General features: G+C 39.5%; 1 protein-coding gene across 2 annotated transcripts in view; it reads right to left on the reverse strand.

Annotated features, from left to right (window-relative positions):
• Positions 1-21532, reverse strand: part of sorcs3a (sortilin related VPS10 domain containing receptor 3a) — a 211311-nt gene that overhangs the window by 134662 nt on the left and 55117 nt on the right. The window contains exon 1 of one of the 2 annotated variants that reach the window (XM_016675606.1): positions 12219-12543. The exons of the other annotated variant lie outside the window; for it this stretch is intronic. The gene's annotated coding sequence lies outside the window, so the exon portion shown is untranslated. Of the gene's footprint in view, positions 1-12218; positions 12544-21532 lie in introns of those variants that run through there. 2 annotated transcript variants of the gene reach the window in all.

The raw sequence follows: 21532 nt of genomic DNA on the forward strand, positions 1-21532 counted from the left end.
ATTGGAGAATGCTTGAGATGCCTCATTAAGACATCTAATTGGGATAAAATAAATAACAGATTCAAAGGAAATCTACATTGTGCAGAGCAAACGCAAAGACTTCAAAGCCTTTGGTTACTTTGAGAACAGCTCAATGATTGAATTAATAATCCTCTCTTAGATCAGGCTGTTGTAGGCATTTCATTTGGGGTACAAACACTCCCATTTTCTTCCTCATGGCACATCCTCCTCTAAGGTCAGCTCCTGATGAAGTCAAGCGAAACAAACCCTATCAGGCTGGGCATAAAGTCTCCACTGAAGGGTTAGGGCTCATCACGGTGCAAGCCAGGGTGCAGGGAAAACAAAGAATCTTTGACTTTTCTCCACTAAAACACAGAGCAGCAACAACAAACAGAAAATGGAAAGAGTTAGAATTTTATTGGCACACAGATATAGTCTCAGCAGACATCAAAGCGAAGCTAAAAAGGCATCCCGCCATCTCACTGTGGCAAAGAATGTGTAACTATAAGAATATATCTTTGACTTGAAAAAGCGCAGTGGCACTCTTCTTGCTCCTTCCTTCTACAGCATCAGTTTTTATCTCATTTTCATTATATATCTTATCATTAAATGCACTGGAGAGTTCATTTAGTGGGAGCCCACAGTGACAATGTGGAATATGTTCAAACAATCTCTATTTCTCGGAGGGAGCTATTTTTATAGAATGTGCAGTTCTGCGTGTTCACTAATTAGATAACAGAGCTCCGTACATTGGAGGGAATTGATACCTCGCACTGAAAAATGGAGGCGCAGGACGAATTTGGTGTGGGACAAAAAAAGATGCTGTCCAACATCACCTTGTGTATATGTGCAAAACGGCTTAACAACAGTAAATCCTCTTTGCCACAAAACAGGGCAATCACTCAAGGTCAGAATTTCCAGACAGATGATTGAGATAAAATAGCAAAAGTAAGGTTCAAAAAGACGCTGGTGAGAGGAGAGTCTAGGGTTCCCTTCTGGATTTATTATCCCACAATTCTGGATAGACAGAAGACAATAGTTGGATGGTCATATTTTCATGAGCCCTATATCTTTCATCATCTCATCTTGTGAGGCAGATGTATTAAGACACTACATGAAATCTTAAATTTTCTAGCCTCACATCTCTTCACCCAGTAGCACTCTGCGGCTCATTCAAGAAGTCCCAAAATGTTCCCAGGCTAAAATGGATCTATTGCAACTCCAATGAATCCTGGGTCTCTCTTATGGTCACATCCTGGGAAATGGTAAATGGCCTATACTGGCACAGTTCTTTATTCAGTCCAGAGAACCCTAAAGTACTTTATACCACAGTCTGTCATTCACCCATTCACTATACATTCTCTGGCTGAAGAGCAGTACGACCCAGAAAAACTTGTGGCAGGCATCCTGCAGAACTCTGAACCACCTCAGCTAATTTGGCTCTTCTGCAAAGGCTCCTTGAAGACATAGTCCCTTATCCCATCTCCAAGGGTTACCAGACACCCTACTGAAAAAGCTAGTTTCATACATCTCTACAGTCTGAATCCATACATTTCCTGTTGACCTTTACAGAAGAAAACACAGAGACACAGACACCCACACCCAAAAGTGGTCAGCCTTTCTTTCATTCAATAAACAAAATTTGATTCTCATTTTTTTCTCATTACAGAGTTTTATGTTATTGTATCAACATGTATTGTTGATATAATACATGTATCAACAATTTAACAGGCTCTCCGACTACTGGGGCCTGAACAGAGTAATAGGAGGCCCAGACGGTGATCAAGAGTAGCATGTAGAAGATGTATTGCATGTGAATGGAAATGAGATGGTTATGGGAATGTACTGCTGATCTGACATTTGTGTTTTTTTGTGAATTTTTGCTCTTATGTTTGTGGCTATTGTCCTTTTTGGATGTGCTGTTTTTATTGTTGTACTGTAGTTTTGCCCCTGCTTCCTAGACAAATTTCTCTTACGGGAGACTAATACATGATCTTAAGTTCATGATATTGGAAATGTTTCTCTGTTCAGATGCTCTTTGTTATATAAAATGCAGATTGATTGAGAACAGAATATTCTAATATCTAGAGGAGAAGGAATATACCTATGGCTTGCTCTGAATTTGCCTTTGTTATAATGAGCTTTTTCCTGACTTGCTCACAGAAATACACTATTTTGATTTAGAATTTTACTTTTAAATCCCCAAATCATCATTGTCTTTCATGTTGTTGCTTGCTGGCTCAGCGGGACATGGTGGGTGTCAACCTAATGAACTGATCTGAAAGTCTTCAACTCCCACAAATTTACAGTAAAACCAGGTTATCATCTCCTACAATTCAACAAAAAGAACATATTCATGAAAAGTAAAAAAGACATTTGTGTTGAAAGTGAGCAGTGAGATTTCAGAATGAAGTTAGTGGACTATGCAGAAACAGAACCTTCTGCAAATGAGACTCTTTGACTAAAGGAAAATGACCTCTTTTTTGTTGGTTAATGATGATGGTGATCAGCATCAGCCCTCTGCTTGAATCACAGCAGGAGCCTGCATGTTTTCCAAGTGTATGCAGGGGTTCTCTCTGTTTTCCTCAAACAGTTCATCAGGATTCCCCCTTGGTGTGTGTGTGTGTGTGTGTGTGTGTGTGTGTGTGTGTGTGTGTTGGTTCTGTGTGTCCCTGTTTACCTGTAATAAGCTGGCAATTTTCCCAAGATGTACCCGGATCAACACATTGGTATACTGATTAATTTATATGTGTTTGATATGTTTGTTTGACATGTCATTATGGGATCCCATATCAAACAAATGGATCTTTAACTCATTTGGTGACCTACATAACTGCTACCAACATTTCTTATGGTGAAGCAGAAGTTGATTCAGAGATATCTAATGGTGGCTGGTTGAGGGCTGAAATCTAGTTTCTGGGCCTGAATGGATGAAAAGAACAAACAATGTACGATATAAGTTTCCTGCAGCTCAAAAATGTAAAGAGAAAAGGTAAAGGTACCGGTAATTTTATTTACATCACACATTTTCAGCAACAAGGCAATACAAAGTGTTGTGTCTTTTCTATCTGAAGGCTGAAGACTAAATGGAAACAAGAGGATCCCTGCACATGTGAATGATATGTTACAAATAATCCACCCACATCTACATCCTTCTTTTGCATTCACACATTGTTTTTAAATATATGCAGATTAGTATGAAATGAACTTGTATCTCTGGACAAGATTGAGACATGTTTAGCTAATATTTCTTTATCTAAAATTCAGTTTAAATGATGGTAGATTTTTATGCAGGCAGACAGGAAAGTTGAAAACACAAAGCCCTTTTTAAAGGTTTAATCAGTAACTAGCTGAAAAGGTATTTCTCAGTAAACGAGTGGTGTGTTTCAAAGAAATACAAAAAGAAAATCTGAAAGAGCTGTAGGTTCTCCCTTGTATTCTGACAAGGTCCATGCATGAAACAGTCTTTAGTTTGGCTCATGTTGAATCGATCAATGATGCAGAAAGATCACAATGCTCAGTTCAAGACACTTGTGTCTCATTAACAGTCTCTGAAATGTTGCAAAAAAAAAAACAAAAAAAAAAACAGAGTAGTTCAAATTATCCACAACTTCGCTGCAGAGTGCAGCAGATTGATTGAGGCTTTTCTTATCTTTACTCTCAATGTTAGCAGGATTCTTAAGCAAATCAAAAGATTCTGGATCAACTTTTGTTTTTGTTGCTATGAAGGTGAATGGAGATCTAAGAGTAATGTGAGGATTCAGGAAGAGCTGAAGTACTGAGGAAAATTATGAACATTAAACCCAAAAACTTCATTTCCTGGGAGTGTGACCTTTGAGGAACTGGCCAGTGTAGGTGCTTGGTATAACCAATAATCGTAATATTCATTGAGGTGGTTAAGGTCACAGCATCTGTGTTTGTCAACCAAAACATGATAATCCAAAATGCCCAAACAGAAACAGAAGGGAAGTGGACTTCTCATAATTCATCTCTCACCTGAAAGGCTTTTTCAGTTCTAAACATGGATTCAGCAGCTACTCAAAAGATTGACCAAACACAAGAAGAGTCATTTCATCAGATCAACACCAAGCAGCTCATCTACATCTCAAGGTTGATGCACAGGCTCTTGAAAATAGCAAGGTGTGTTTGGGACAGGGAAGACTGTGGTTCCTGAGACGAGTGGATGAATCCATCTACATCAAACGTGAAAAACCAAAGCAGAGAAAATGGCCTCGTTTCATCTTTGTGACCCTCTGATGTCGAATGTCTCGTCTCCTCAGTTGGTTCTACAGACATTTACACCTTTAGACCCAAAACAAACTCAAAAGGAAACATGAGGTGGTATGTTAGCGACAATAAATGTTAACAATGCAAACACTGAACCGAATGCAGGGCAGGCCAAGTAATGGATGTGACCCTAGCAACATCAATGGTGACCTTAACAGGCCTACAGGCAGAATTTATCCGACTACACCGCTAAGATGATATGATCCCAAGCCGTGGTCAGAAAGATCTTCAAGAAGAAAACTTGGCTTTTATTTTATAAATGTTGTTGTCTGGTCACCTTTAAATGTACATATTTCTCTGTTCTTAGGTCTGAGACTTGAGTCCCTACACATTTGCAGCTGATTTTTTTGTTTTTACATGCCTGAAGTTCAGTGGTACTAGTTGGCTTCCTATATCAGTCAGGTGGACCACGTTTCCAGCCACGTCTTTAACAGATCCCTAACGAGTCTGATTCATTAGAAATCCGATTCCGCCCCCCGAGTCGTGATCCTCGACATTAAGCGAAACCAGTGGAGTGGATAAACTAATTATCTCGTTGTCTAACCAGCAGGAAAGCCAAAGCTTCCTTTTGCTGAATGTTAAATATACAATTTCCAGCAAACCGCACTGGAGTGTGGGTTGGCATTTTTTTAAAGGTGTCGAATGTCAATTTAAAGTTGGGTTTTAAGTTTTTTTTTGACTGAAAGAAAATCAAAAGAAGTCAAAGTTTTATTTCCCTGACTGAAGCATTTTGTGCTTTTTGCTGGAGGGAATCGATGGTCCATAGCTCAAGTGACAGACAGCCAACTGTGAAATGCGTTCCGTACCAGGCTTTTTTGGTGGTTAAAGAAAGAGAGAATGGTCACCTTTTTTTTGCAAATGAGTGTGAAACATAAATTCACAAGTAGTAGGAGTCGAGAGTCTGGGTGGGAAATGTCCCCAACTAAAGATTTCTCTCTCTGCCTTCTTTTGTTTTAAAGAGTGTAGCTTAAATCCAGATACATCAAGTTCATTTATCACAATCAAAACTGCTGGCGTTAATTATCAGAAAGTGTTAATCACCCCGACAGCTGTAGGTTTCTTAAACTAATCAGTCATATTCCACAGACCTAAGTCTGAATAAGCTTCTTCCCCCATGTAACCACAGATACATCATTTCTGATTAGGGCGACATAATGCTCTTTATTCTTTAAACGAGCGACAGTAATTAGTAGGAGGCTGTCATTTTCATTTTCACATTACTCTTCTTTCTTTATTCCACGTTTTCTCTCTGGTAATGTGTTCCAGTCTGGCGGCGGCGGCGGCAGCGGCGGCGCAGAGGCAAAGCCAGGCAGCAAGCTTTAACCGGGGACCCGTTCATGTGTCATTGCAGATCGTCTCAGAGGTGACACGATATGAAGGTGACAGGACAGCTGATTAACACCAGGCTCCAATCTGAAACTCTTAATTACATTTTTTTCCCTCAGCTCTGAGACCAGCTTCGGTCTCCTCACGGTACATACTGATGGGACTGAACGAGGGGAGGATGGGAAGCAGAGCACACATCACCACCGGCTGCAGGTGCACCCAGCTAGACGCTGCGGACGCACTAAAAGCATCAGGAGTGAGCTGAGCATAATTAAAATTGCAATAAGTTGTCCTTTCAGGGGCATTACGCCATCCATCAAGCACTTGATCCATCGGCACAAGCCAGCTCACTGATGGCTCAGCAGCTGCTTACTCTGACATCTGCTGCGACAACTCTGCTTTAGCAGACACTTAAATGTGCTGCTGATGCCACCCTGCACACTATCCATTACGCTTTCCACCTGCCACATCCGCCGTCGACAGGGGGAATAATTTCCCAACAGAAAATGACAAAAACTTTGTAACCAAACAAACTTACTTTACTTGGAACAAAAACTGGAAAGTTGCTCTTTAAAGTTTATGCAGATCCGTTTGGTTCTGTTCTATTTTTTCATCAGGGGAAAAAGCTCAGTGCACAACTCTTCACTGCAGTGCTGTTGCAGGGAGGCAGCGCTGCTCTCTGGGGCGACGGCTCGGGAGATTCTGCTTTCCCCATCTCATCACGAGGTGCCGTCACGGGCAGAAGGTTTCACTTTGTGCTAACAACAGCAGGCTGACAAACAAAAGCAGCTGGTGCTGTGTGCTGCCTGACACCATTCAGTTTGATGTGCCAAGCGTTGTCACGGTCAGGGCTTTTTAAACGAGTCATTTCTGACCGGAACCTCATGGCTGAGGTTCAGAACCCTATGCATGCTGGGATATTTCTCTAAATTTAACTGACTCTTCAAAAGAGAGCTAAAGCATTTCATTAAAATGTATATAAACACTGTAAAGTTTTGCACTAAAGTCATTACTTTAGGATTTTCTTCCCAGAAATCAGACTTTGTTATGATCTCTCGGGTATTTAACACCTGAAGACACTGAACACAACTTCCTTCTTCACAAAATGGAGAGGCGTCACATTTCAGTGGTAGTAGAATTTCTCAACATTCACAAAAGACCATCAGACATTTCTACCGCTAGAGTTGCACACTTCTTTTGGCTGTATTTACCCAGAATGCCCTGAGTTATAGTCTGCTTCCTGCTTTTCAAGCGGTCTCCCATCCGACTGGTGTTCTTACTGTGACGATAAACCATACAGTAAATTTTATTGGTAAATACAGAAATGCATATTCCATTTCTTGTCTTTTGGTTAAAATTCACAATTATAAACAACTGATTAGAGCTAACTGACATTTGACCCTGCTCCAGTAAAATCTGCTGGAGTTCAGAACAAATATCCAGTTGGTATTCTGGTCTAAAACTAACAAAAAGCAGCTTGGCCTCATAAAATACAGACATATATCTGACCCCCAAAACTGTCAATTTCAAAGAGAAAAAACATTATTCACAAGAAATATGACTTTTATACATTTTTTAACTGAACAATCAATTAGTCAAAATTAACTTTTATAGTTTTTCCACATTAATGACTTGGGTTCATTTTTTTTCATGCGTGACACTGAATGATTTGGTTTTATCACATGGGAGCATGATAAAAAGACTTTTCAAACAGCCGTTACATATCTCGCCAGGCTTCAGTGCAGCTGCAAGAGGCTCTTCATAAACCAATTAGATGAAGAAAAGGTCATGCAGCAGCCTTTGAGAAAAAGAGATAAAAGCCTGATTGTATTGGCTCAGTCGCTAATTTTGACCATCACACTTTCCTCTTATTCAGTCGAGGACGGGCGAGGAGAGAAGATGAGTCGGTGAGCTCATTTTGCTACTTTTCAGAACGCTGCTGATAAAACGAGCAAACGTATCAAAATGGACTGAAAACGCCCAGATCTGTGGGCTCGCATGATGCTGAAAGTGTCTGAAAGATGAAAAACTGATCTCAATCTATAATGGAAGTTTGTAAGAATAACAGGAGACATGGGCTGATTATCAATGGAAACCAGAAGACATAAAATAGTCAAGAGTATGGAAAATCCCAAGTGAAGCTACCACAGACTGCACATACAGTTTTTCTATGAGGTAAAACATTTTTATTTTCATTAGTTTCATTAATGGAAGATAAAAGCCTTTGGAGGCCAGTTTCAGATATTATACCACATATATGTAGGTTGGTTTGAGTACCTTTTTTCCTCTAATAAATGCAAATGTATTTATTCAAATTTATGTATTCAGATTATCTTTGCCCAAGAAATTGACAGAAGGCAAAAACAAATTTTAAGAGTAAAATCTCTTAATTTTTTTTTCTCAGATTTAGAGCAGGCGGACATGAATGTAGGCTTTTAATGGAAGCCTAAGAGAAGGTTTCTGTGCATATGAATAAAAAAAAAGATCATCAATATGTGCTAAAAAATGTCAGTTTCGTGAGTATTTAATATGTTGCAATTAAAAATACTGCTTACGTTTCTATAAACGTTTTTATAGAAACTGCTGCCATTATTTGATTTGTCTAGTCTTTAAATGCTCGGCCCTCTAGGATAGTCATTCAGCTGCTCCATCCTTAAATCTGATGAGTCGTTTTTGTTCTCAGGGTGAGAAGAAAAGAAAAGTCACTTCTCACCTCCTGCAGTTACAGCCTGATCGAGCTCGGTGTTTAAACGCATGAACAAAATACCATCTGTTGCTGCAAAGAATTAAGACTATTAGGTCTCATCAGGACACATGATCTCAGATTTCTGATGTTTTCTTGGTTAAAGACTTTCAGTAACCATTTGAAAAGAAGGCATACGTCTTCTGTCTCTCATTCACCAAGGCACAGTGGATACTGCTGAAGTAGCTCTGGTTTCTCAAGCCAGCAAGATGAGGAACACGGCCAAAAAAAGCACCCAGCAGGACAAGGTTCTGTTGCCAGTGTAGATGTTGTTGTTGCAGCATACGATAAAAAAAAGAAAGAAAGATGCAGATCAAACAGAACGAGGTAGAAACTGTGTATTTATGTGATCTATTTCTGGGAAGGGAATTGATTTGCATCAGAGAAAGCTCTCTGAATGTAAAATAACATGTATATCATCTGCATATAGAGACATTTTAATGCAGGATGTATAGGGTTTTCTTTTATGAGCAAAAAGGTCATCATTTGAAGAGTTCAGAATAAAATAGTTTAAAGTAAACCCTCCGTGTGTGGTATAGCAATAAACGTGCCTCACCTTGCTGCTGCTCTCTTTGTGTCTCTAGCAGGAGAGCTTCACTATAAATAGGGATCCTCAGAGAAGCAAGGTAATAAATGTGTTCGGGTTTTGGAATGAAGAATAATGCCTCTGCAGTTAAGTCTGTCTGATGGGCAGATATATCACAGAACCTGAGCTCTCATCATCAACTTGGAGCAGCCAACTGTCTGCACTTTTTAGATCAGGCGTAATTCAGCAGCAATGAAACGCCCAAGAAGGCAAAAGAAGACGTAAGTGTACTTTGCTCCGTGTCTCTGGCCGGTCCCTGCCTCCCCTCCCTCTTGGATATTTCCCCGGACCCAATCTCCATCGCCTGCCCTCATTTCTTTCATGCCGTCTGAAAGTTCAGGCCTTTCATTGACTTTGCTGACTCTCAGACTCTGAGGACTACTGTAGTTGAGTCTTCCAATCGTAGAGCTGACATCTCCTCTCAATTAAATCCAACACCTTGCCCGCAGACTGGAATGGCTTCGCTGGTCAATTAAAAGCAGAATTTTGTCCTTTTTAACATCGCTCAGAGCTGTATGTGGAAACTGGACTGTTCCGATTAAATTCAACCAGACTTTTGTTTCACACCAAATTGTGATTTCATTTTTCAGAAGTTTATCTTAAATAAAAATATTTTGGAACCTATAATGCAAACTAAGACAACATAAATAAAAATAATTCCTGTATAATATATACTTGCATTTACATTAATCAGGCACAACATTATGACCCCCTTAGGACCTCTTTTGCTGCCAAGACAGCTCAAGAGGAGATCCATGGAGGAACTGGCTCCACCAGTTCCTTGAACTGGACTTGTTTGTCAAGCACATCCCAGAGATGCCAAGCAAAGTCAACATTGTTGTGCTCCTCATCCATCCACTGCTGAAAGAGGCCACCACCATCAGATCCTCCACATAAAGCAAAGCGTAGAGCTGGGGGATGTTTTTTACCACACTGATGGTTATGGCTTAAATGAGGAAAATTCAATATCCAGTGTCCATTGACCAGGCGCAGACATTTCATGTGCTTGGTGGCCAAGTTGCTATAACAACCCCATCTAAATTGAGGTGGTACTCAATTGTAATGAAGGGCAATCAAATGCTCTGTGTCGCACTGAACTGGATGAAGCTGGTGCTGATGGGAAAGAGCCACGAGGTAAGGGTTCAATCTGTAACCGTGGGTTACTGGCCCGTCTGTCTCAAACATCGTGTCAGCATGGCCAAACATGGATATAAGTAAAAACGGTTAGTGGGGCTTTTAAATCTATCTTTTAAGTAAAAATAAAAACTCTGTTACAGGTGAAGTCAAGATCTGATCTGCATGTTTTTTTATTGTCAGAATCTACACAGGCTGTTAGAGAAGTGACAAAAAACAAAAATAAACATTTTTAAAAGAACAGATTCTGCCTCCAAAGACAAATATAGTGTCAGGGAAAACAAATCTGTCATGAATTTCATTTTATGTCCAGGTAGAACAGAAAAAATGAGAACTAAAAGTCTGGCTGTTGGCCCAAAGGGGCTTGTTGAACTATGGTAAACAGAGGAGAGTTATGTCTTCAGGAGAAGACAAACAGCATTTAATATGGTGCCTGGGAGCAGCCATGAATCCTTGTGTTTTTATGTGGCGGTGGAGACTGAAAGCACTGCATGTTGGGTATAAATCCAAGGCAACAGGACTTTATGTAGATACTGAAAATCAATTAATCAAAGCCCTGGGGTCTGTGAAACACAGAAAATGTTTAAACCTACATAGTGGCTGGACGTGTGTTCTTTGTTCCCCTGAACTGGAAGACGGCTCAGTTCTCCTAAAATCAATGCTTTGTTGAAGCTTTCAAACCTGAAACAGTTAGTATGCTGCACCCTGGTTTACATATCACATCTCAAAGCTTTTTTTTACCCTAAAAGGGTAGAAAATATACTTTCTATAAAATCTAAAGAAACATTTGAAGTTTTTTTTTTTTTATGTTTACTGGCCTGCTTTTTTATATACAAGAAATGAATCAAATATTGGTGTTATTCATCCAATGCACTTTATGTATTGAGATGCTGTTTGTTTACAGATGGATCTCTGGGATATTGCCTTTTCAGTCCGATGGCAGCAGTAGACTGAAGCAAATAAAACCATTGCTTCCTGATTCTATTCTGTAGAACCAAGTAGCAGAGAGAAAGATTATGTCCAAATAAAATTACATCCACACTGTCAAAGCCCACAAACACATGGATTTCATCAACACACACACACTCAGCAGGCATCTGGGAGGCATAAACCAGATATTTACATACCCTGTGTAAAAACAGTGTCGCCTTTTCACCTGCATGTGACATTAAACCAGACCAAACCTCTCCTGGTTTAGGTCAGCTGGGACTAACAATTACTTCCATTTAGAATTTTTACTTTCTTCAAACTCATAAGTTTACAAACACCAATATTGCTTTAATGTGACTTTTAAATCCTCCTTTTCTCTGCACTATGCTCAAAGAAACTTTCTGCTCCAAAGTTTTTTTAAAGATGGCAGACCTGTCTATCCAACCTTACATGTTGGAGCCAGAGTCTGACCCAGAGCAGGAGAATGAAGACAACGAACCTGCAGAACCAAGCGCTCAAATGAATGCATCGCAAAGGTGTTAGTACTGTATATCTACCCTTAAACACCTACAAGTTTAACTCTAGTGTCTATGCCTGTCAGATACCTTTTAAAACCTTAATACTAAATAGTTAAGTAAACAAAGCCTGGACATAATTAAGGGGTTAGTTAACAGGAGCATCAAGAACGTAACTGAATGCGTTTTGGTCATGTGTTCCCCTACACAAAACCGGCAGAAAAAAAACAAACAAAAAAAACATGTAGAGATGTAAAGATCGGTCAGTCGAGAACGTTTCGGCTCTCAGAGCCGGCTCTTTGACATGAATGGAGGGAGCTGGCTCCTCACAGAGAGCCGTTCTTTATTATTAGCCGTTCTTCAACCGCAGCAGCGTAGCCTTGTGGCCAATCACATGTGAGGACGTCATACCCTTATGCGAAAACAGAGAGGGGAGCAAACAGTCAGGTGAACCGAAAGAGCCGGCTCTTCTTTGAGAGCCGGGCCACAACAGCTGGCTCTCTGAAGAGAGCCGAAATTCCCACCACTACAGTACAGTTATGTCCTCAAGGAGGCAGCTAACAGCTAGCTAGCACACAGCGCTAACAGAAGCAGAAGGCTCAATCCTACCATCAATGGCCAGGGACGCCATTATTAACACACAACATTCCTGTCTACAATAAGCTGTGCTGTCATTTTAGCGTTATTAGCAGTTTACCTCTTTGCTGTGTACATCGTTTCCACAGAGAAAAGGAACTGATGCCTCAATCAGACGAAGTCTTTAGGAAAATCCCCGATACTGGCAGAAGTCCGGCAGTGCTCCAAAAACGGACTTTTCCCTCTGAAGTGGGTCCATTCCCGAGAAAAATAAAACTTAACCAAACACTTCGATGAGGCTCTGATGCTGGAGGGCGACGTCAGGAATCTTGTGCGTTAATACACGCTAGAAGCAAACATTTTGACTTGTGTATTTGCAATTTCGGCACATCTGAACTTGAACGACAAAACTCGTTTCGAGGATTTAAAAAAAATGGCGGATTCACAACAGATCAGCCAAACAGAACACCGGAAGTCATTACCTTGTTCTTTTTTTGTCTTTTTCTTTGTCATGACCCTCTTACGAAGTTCCACTGCAAATGCAGTGACGTCATAGCCAATATAACGTTATAGCGAATAGAGAAAAATGAGCAAATAACCCAAAAAGAGTATAAAGATATCTATGCAGCACGGGAGAGAATACGTTTATTATTTTTTTAACTCCTAGACATTCAAAGTACAAAAAAATGTATTCAAAGTACAAAAAATGCATTTGTGAGCTAAAAAAGTGAATTTTGCATGAAATGTTCCCTATATTTGGAAAAGCCATGATGATGATGTCAAACCTGTGTAAATCAAAGGCAGATCTGTGGTTGTACTTTAAGGAAAGGTGCCTGAAGTTCCCACACCAAAACCAACAGTTTAAAAGGATATTCTATCCAAAAACCAAGGAAATGCATAGAAAGCATTGATTTCTAAGATTTATTTTATTTATTTTTTTTTTTACAAATTTTCAAAAAACAATGAATTAGCTGTAATCTCTCCCAAAAGAGAAAAATGCTAACAGTGGACAACAATTTCAGTTAGTTTTTAACTTTGGAGCAATTCCTCATACCATTGCATGTGGTGACAATGGAGAACAGAACTCCTCTTTAACAGAAAGAAGCCTCCAACAGAACCACAACCACAGACAGAGATTTAAAGAGGAGCAGCAGAAACTCCTCTTTAAATCTCTTAATGCTAATGATGGGTGACATCTTTAATAGCACATGGGGTCTTTAGATTTGTTGCATGACTAACTGCTACTGGAAATTCTTCCTGCATTACCATCTACAACAACTCTTTGAAGATACTTATGAGTTACTAATAGTATGAGTGACATTTACTTTACCTTTTAGATAAACAAAGTAGTTTTGTATTGAATGAATGGAAGTTTTAAACCTTAAAAGTATACAGGATGTCTGCTTCATGGACTAAAATTGTTCCACAGGAGAAGAGTCTAAAGGATTTGGCTCCATTCTTAAGAACTCTTATGGAGGAATTAAAAGGTGCCAAACTCATGAAATAAGAAACGGTACACAAAGTCCATTCTCTCCGGCTCACTGACAACCAGGAAGACATTTAATGCACATCTGCGGATTCACACATTACATTTTCATCATTTCAATTTCATCGTCTCGGAATCCAAAATGTCTTCTCTCTTACTTCTGACATCACGTTTTTATACAGTTCCAGCTCTACTGTTGTGTATTGGGAATTTTTGACCAATGGCATTACTGGATCTTGCTTACGTAGCACTTCCACCAGTGCCGCCCCTAGAGATAAAGATAGTATTGAGTATTTTTGCTCATATATGCCATCATCTTGTTTCCAATTTACATTATGCACATTAGATTGCAGTTATACGAAGCAGCTACATGCAACTAGTGTCAGAAATCTGACCACAAATAAAATCCTGGCCTTCAAAGCGTAAACACAAGACAAGAACCATATTGTGTTTAGTGCAGATTTTTTTTATATTGCTTTTATTTGAACCGCTTAACAGCAGCACTATTGAACTTATTGTGTTTCATGTCTTTTTAAAAATTTCTCTCTAATATATCCGGAAGGTGAGGAAAGTGCTGTGTGGCAGTGCTTTAATATCAGCAATAAGGAGGTTTATTTGAACAAGATATTGAACAAACACCTTAGCTTAGTGTGGAAGTGTGTGTTCATGTGCTTTTAGGAAGCACACACTCAAAGGTAGGATCAGCACATCATTAAGTAATTCCCTAAGAACCTGAAGCCTCTCATATTTCCAAGATGGGCAGATGTCCCACAATCCATAATACACTTGATGAATTAAAATGGCAGGCTGCCAATTAAGAACATTAAAAAAAGTCCTTCGATTGAATTTTCCAAAGTTTATATATTGCATAAATGAAGAGCTTTCACACAAGTTATTCATAGAGGCATATAAGGTATATAAGAGAAATATTTGACAGAGTTGTTGGGACAAAGAGAGTGCCACTTAAAATATGGCATGTGGTAAAAAAAACATTTTAATAAATCAACACAGGGTCAAGCTTACTTTCAAAGAATCTCAAGATACTATTATATGAATGTATAACAAATACACTGCTTTGCAAAAGTATTCTTACAAGGATGTCTGTTTATTTAAAAATATATATCTGAAAAGTAAAGCATACATATATAAAATACAGTACAACCAGTTGCTCTAAGTAGAGTTTATCTGTGTGATTTATTCTCAGTGTGAGTCAAGCTGTTGTATGAAGCCCTCAGAGGTTTGTTAGAAAATATCAGAGAGCAGCCAGGTGAGCATCATGGACACTGGAACAGAGGTCACAGGTCAGGGAGGAGACATGTAAAGCAGAGCTGGTTCTATAACAATATTTCAAACTTTGAACATTTTAGAGCTCTGTTCAATCCCTCATCTCATCATGGAGCAGAAGGACCAACTGTTGACCTACCCAGTCATGGACGTCCACCTGCACTGACTGGCTGGGCAAACAGAGCATTCATCAGCAAGGCCCACGGTAGCTCTGGAGGAGGTGCAGAGACCCACAGCTCAGGTCAGATGATGTGTCTAACGGAGAACTAACAGCACATCATATTGAAAACATTGCTATGGTGAGACTTGGTGGTGGCTGCATCATGCTGTGTAACTGCTCATCTTCAGTGAGGAAAAGAAAGGAAACCCAGTTAAAGACTTCAGCAGTTGATGCAGAAATGTTAAAGTTGCATTGATCACTTATGCAAAATATTTTATCTATTCCAACTTCAGCACAGATGACAGAAAACTTATTGGTCAGCATGCAGACTATTAGCCTGAAAACAGAATAACTGTTTTCTTTGAAATATAACCCAATGCTAATTTCTCTTCTGAGGGCCAAATAAAGGATTATTGGTTTCTTTCTGCCTCTCGATCTCCTCAGCTCTGCCTTCTTTACCTTTTCTGCCCTCATCGCAGTCACATGCAAACACAATCAGCAGATCAATTTCTTTGGATTGGATTGATGGCCTGTGAGATTTCTGCTGACTAAGGCGTCGCCAAATATAGTGAGTTATTGGTAAATTATGCTTTGGTGCCACTCTATCCGCAGAGGTGATGCACTTTGTCAATCCTGATCTTTAGCTGCTGTCACTGCGGCACCGACCTGCAAGCCTCAACGACTTGGAGCTGCTTAAGGAGACATAGCTGCTGTCACTACCGGAGTGATAAATGCATCCCGATGAAGTTATTTAGATCAATAACAGGAACCTCCTGCATTTGCCAAATTAATTTTAGTCTGAACCTGCAGAAGATTAGGCTCCAAGGATGCTGATTGGGGGAAAGGAAGCAGGTGAGGAACGTGGTTGAATTGTTGAGTGGGGGAAGCAAACTACTGTCAGTGTGTGGTCAGGGTGAAGAAACAAAGGGAAGCAGAATTTCTCTTTCTTCCTTCATGCCCGGTCATTTCCATATGTCCCCCCTGCTCTCCTTCCCATCCATCACATTTCACTCTGGGCAAGACAGCTGTCTGGAGCCAAAGCATATTCACAGTTCAGCAGTCCATCAAATTGCACCAAATACAGTAATTCTTCAGTCAAGCTGCAGCAGGGGGTGCAGAGGAGGGGGGCAGGAAGTGTCAAAGAAGCAGAGCTGTGTTTGTCAATCTGCTTACCTTAACCATCTCAGACCCTGACATGCTCACTTTGTATGCATGGGAAAAAAGCCAAATGTCATTACTCAGAGCTTCTGCCCCAAATACATAAACAGCTGCTTTCAGTTATTAGAAACTTCCAGAGGAGAGAAAGAGTTTGATGACTTTGTTATGAAACCGAACATTCCATTAAGTATTAAACCACATTTCTAATATTATTTATTCCTGTTTCATATAATGCAGTTGTTGAAATGCAGGTTGTTGTCACACAGTAAAGAGGAAGGCTGCATTCCCCACCTTGTACAGTGAAATGTCACAAGGTTGAGAAGCAGGATAGGATAACAAGACCTGATTAAGCGCACAGGGTGAGGTATAAAGGTCAGACAGGTTGTAAAGACTCACATCATGTCTTCATGGATAAGGTCTCAGTAATATATTTGGTCAGACTGTTTTAGAGCATGTTCCATCTGCTCTACACACAAACAAATATCACAGGGGTTGGTCGGGAGGGCACAAGTTAGGCAGTGTGGTTGAAAACCTGCCATAGATTGGTTTCTTTCTTCATGTTAGCTTCTAAACACAGGATTTATTAAAGCTCTGTATGTTTGGCTTCTTTCCTATTCATCTAACCCTTTCAATTGCAATGCTTCAGTGCTATTAGGTGCAGTACAAATGATAAAAATCTCTAGTGGCCTGCTTTCTTCAACAAGTTCCAGAGTCCAGGTCTAGTTGTCCATTGTGAATATTTAAAAATATTTCTGGATTCTTATAATAAGGCAATTAATGATGATAAGTTGTATTTTAGTAATCTTATCCCAAAATACTATTTAATATTATTACCAGAACTGTATCTGCTCCAACCCAACATGCTTTGTTAACCTCAGATGATGACTGTCAACAGGTTTACCAGTTGTTTTTGTGAAGAAGATCATAAAAATCAAATCTGACGTTTCTCCTCTGTCTATGAAGATGAGCCCCAGTGATTTGAGTCATTTATTTATTTTGTTCCAATTACAACATTTGAGCTGACTGCTTTAACTGGAAAGATTAAAGACTACTTGTTCATTAGAAGCTTTAGATCCATCTTTATTTGTTCGATCTCTAACCTGCATTGGTCCATCGGTATTATCAATAATTCACAATCCCTGAGGTCTCAGTCTGGCTTCTACCCTGGTTTATTTGCTCAGGAGACCCTGCCACCATCAGTAGTTCACTGTGTGAATGATAACAGGGATTCTGAACATTTTCCTTAACCTGAAAATGGCAGTTCTGCAGAGGGAAATGAAAAGAGTCAGTTTTCTGTTCAAGATTTACAATGAGTCACTGGTATGTAATAGCTATCAACACAAATATCCAAAATGCAGATTAATGAAAGAAACTTCAAAGATCCAAGAACAAAGGAATAAAAACAGCAGAATGGAGGTGAATAGACGTACTGGGAAGGATGATTATCACAGGGGTTGGTGGTTCCTCGTTAATTAGCAAGAAACAGATGTAAACTTAAAAACAACTACTAGGAATCAACTAGCCATGACTAAAATGTCAAAAACTGACTTAAATTTTTCAATAGTAAGGTTTTGGACCTCTGGCCACATTTTTGGTATCTTCATGTGCACATATGAAGATACCAACTTCATATCTTCATATACAGATATTAGTTGAGAGACGGGAAGGAAAGTTTAACAACATGACCAGTTTCTGTTGGAAAAGAAACATTCTGAAAGCAAACCAGGCGTAAGGTGTAAGGAGGGACTGAAGCTTTGCTTGGTCAGCATGTTTAACAGGGAGGAGACCCAACACACAGCATGGCTCCTTCACTGAAAAGAGTTTAGATACTGATTTTACTTTTAATGTTTGCCATACCGTCATTGGCTTTCTTCATTTCAGAAGTTCCCAAAATCAAAACTAAAAACCATTTACAATCTGTTTCTTTACCTTAATGTATTCATTAAAATTAAGCATAATTTAATGTGAAATTGGTGTGATCTGTTCACTTCATTTAAAACTGCACATCAGTCTTTAATTTACTCTGTTGATCAGACAAAGGGCGGAATAGGACTTTTAAAATGTGGGACTGAGACTGTTTTCTTCTAAGTGTCTCATTTTGTTGAGCCTGAGGTGTTCCACATTGGCCTTTCAGAAGACAAGTTGTTACTGAATTTCAATATGTTTATCCATGTGGAAATTTCACAAAATAGCCCCAGGCTCATGGCGCTGAGCGCTAAGCATTAAAACTGGTGGCACATAAATGCACACATCAATGAAACAAAGAACTCCTGTGAGAAAAACTATTCCTTTTTGGCCATCTTTAAAGTTAGACAGCATTACCCCTGAAAGGCAGCAGTAAAGAAATATGATATCATGATTGGAGTTGTGCAAAAGGCTCAGTGTGCAGCTTTACTTCCCTTCACAAAGTTAGATTTTCTTGGTAAAGACATGAATGTGAATGAGATTTGTTCCCATTGATTTGATTGTTGGTTCTTCTCCTGACTGAGGCTTGTTAACCCACAAAGTGAGAGCACTTTATTTAATGCAGGGAGCTGGCACTGATCCATTTGCTGTACATTTTATATCAAGGCAGGCTTCACTCAAATCCTCTTTATGAAAAGTGCCTCTGCTCTGCATTTACTCAATACTGTTCAAACCAAGCGGTGGAGTTCCTCACAGACTCATTCCTCTGTTCTCTCCAAGAAGATATGAGCTTCCTTAAGAACGCAAATAAAACCCAAATTATCTCAGAATTAGGGATTTAATCTCCCACTTCCACCACCACCTCATCCATGTGGAATGGTGTGCATGTCCTGAGGTCTGCCTTGGAAAAGTTGACGGTTAGCAGGATATGTTGAAACTACAGTCAGAGTTAGGGACTCTGTTACCAACAAACAGCTGAAATCTGAGATAATGTAGACCGCTTTACACAAACAGGCAATGATCCAGTTGGAAAGCTTCGGTTTACGTTTATGTAGCATAAATTTTCTCTTGGATGGTTCTGACACATTTACAGATATGTATATTTAAGACATTTGGTCAAATTAAAGAGTGAGTCAAAGCCAAGTCTTGAAGTAATTGTTTCTTCTTGCTTCATCTTTCAACAAAGTGGACTAAAAAGATGAGAAAAGCTATGGCTTTACAGAACAAAACATTCAGATTATTGGTCTAATAACAAAGTTTTGAATTTCTCATTTTGAATTGCTACTTGTCATGCAAAGAGACAAACAAGAGACAGCAGTCTGGACAATGAATACAGATTGGATCTGAAACATTAGCACAGTTAATTAACTCCAACTCATGCTCGGGTAAACAGACCCACAGTTTTAGAATATCAGCCACTGGCTTTGAATGAATGTGTCAAACTGGAAGTAATTTCCTTCCATTTCAGATTTAATAGAAACATTTGAAACTGACACTGACTTGAATTACAAGTCATTTCATGGACAGAAAATTAGGCTGGAATATGAAACGTCAGGCCAAATACTGCAACACCTCCTGAGACGAGTTTACAGAGTTAACCTGAGCAAACTTTCTCTCTTCACAGTTTCATCTGACTCACAGTCCTAAAGAATGAAATCCTCATGGTACTGCGTTTAAACACAAGGCAGAAAGGGGAAAAAAACAACCATTATACACTCTGAGTTCCAAGAGCCGGCGATTCATTCCTTGTAATGTTTTATTAATACTGCCTTCCTGCCTGAGGGGTAAATGTTTCTCTTCTAGAGCCACACATCCACTTTAAGAAATCAATCATTCTGCTCACTAATGACACATCATCTGTACCGGCAGGCTGGCAACATCTTTTCAAAGCTTCAGCGCTGGAGCTTTTGCACTCTGATCAGAAGCACATCAAAGGAGAATGGACCTACAACCTTCTCTCTCTCTCTCTCTCTCTTTTTGTTCTTATAGCAGAAAAGCCAGACTGATGAGCCACATGGAAATGTGCGTATGCAATTATAACACTCTTTCTTCAGTTGTTCAGCTTGTATCCTTCATACCTGTGAAGGCTATGTCAGCAACAATCACTAGATCTCAAATGAAAGCTTATATTTCCTTTTGAGTTGAAAAATTTGATAAATCATACATGACAACAGATTTCTGAATGAATATGAAAACACTTTCTGTTTCTACAAAATGTTCCAGGAATGCAAGACAATGCCAAACAGAAGGAAAGTGAAGAGCATGTTCCACATTTTGTTTTTCAGGGGTTGGTCAAGATGTTTTCCTTCCTTCACCATCAGGAACGCCACAGGGGCGGCAAGAATCTCATGCAGGGGGTCAAAAAGGAGGAACTACTGCATAAGTGAGTGGAGATGTGTGGTACTACCTGCTATGATGATGCATCTGTCCAGTAAAACAATCAACGTCAGCTTTAGCCCTGCTAGCATGAATATGACAAAGGAAAGCATGAAGGCAGAAGTTGGGAAGACATTCTTTGACACAGAATAGTGTGGAGGTTATGAATAACAGAATGAAAGGATGAACCAGGAAAGAGCCACACAAACCTATGAGGCAGCTGATCATCCATTCATCTGCACTCTGATGGTGATAAGCTACACTGTAGCCACAGCTGCCCTGGGGAAGCTGACAGATGCTGAGCTACCATTCAGTCAGTGCCGCCACTAGAAGGCAAAGCAGGTGGAGTGTTTTACCCAAAGACAACAAAGTGACTGAGTGACCTGAGCCACTGAAACGGCAAACCAAAAGGGGACAGACCTGACAGTAATCTAAGACAAACACATTCAAATGTACAACGAATAAAACACATGAATAAACTAAGTAACCAAACACAAAGGAATAAACTAATGTGGCAACACATTTCTACCAATAATAACCAAAAACAACTGGAAGACTTTTCAAACAATAACAGAGAACTAAGAAGTGATTCAAGAGGAAGATAAAAACAACCAAAACAACCCCTGTGGGTTTTGCCATAAACTTGCATTAAAACTTTATGTAGTTAAGTGAAGAACCAGGAAGTAACTATATAGTTGAATTGTTTTTGAAATGCTTAACTAATGTATTATTTTATCAACTTCTTAAGTTTGAATGTTTAAATTTTGCAAGTGATGGTAACCATTTACCATAAATAAAAATCTGATCTAAACAGAGATCATCTGCACATTTTCTCACAGGCAAACAGTCAGGCATAAAAAAGACAAACAAAGAGCCTTTGAGTCCTTTAGCTTTTTGTTCTTGGTATAAAATACAAATTTGAGTTGACATTCTGACGATTCATGGATTCTGAGTGAAAGATTTAGAAGAATTTGGATGTTTTACCTTTAGCATTGGAACCACATAAAGGTAGCAGCAAAGGCAACTTTGCTCCTCACCTACTATGGTGAGTAGAAAACAAGTTGCT

Source organism: Poecilia formosa, unplaced genomic scaffold (genome assembly GCF_000485575.1).
Source record: "Poecilia formosa unplaced genomic scaffold, Poecilia_formosa-5.1.2 Scaffold117, whole genome shotgun sequence".
NCBI classification, from domain to species: Eukaryota; Metazoa; Chordata; class Actinopteri; order Cyprinodontiformes; family Poeciliidae; genus Poecilia; species Poecilia formosa.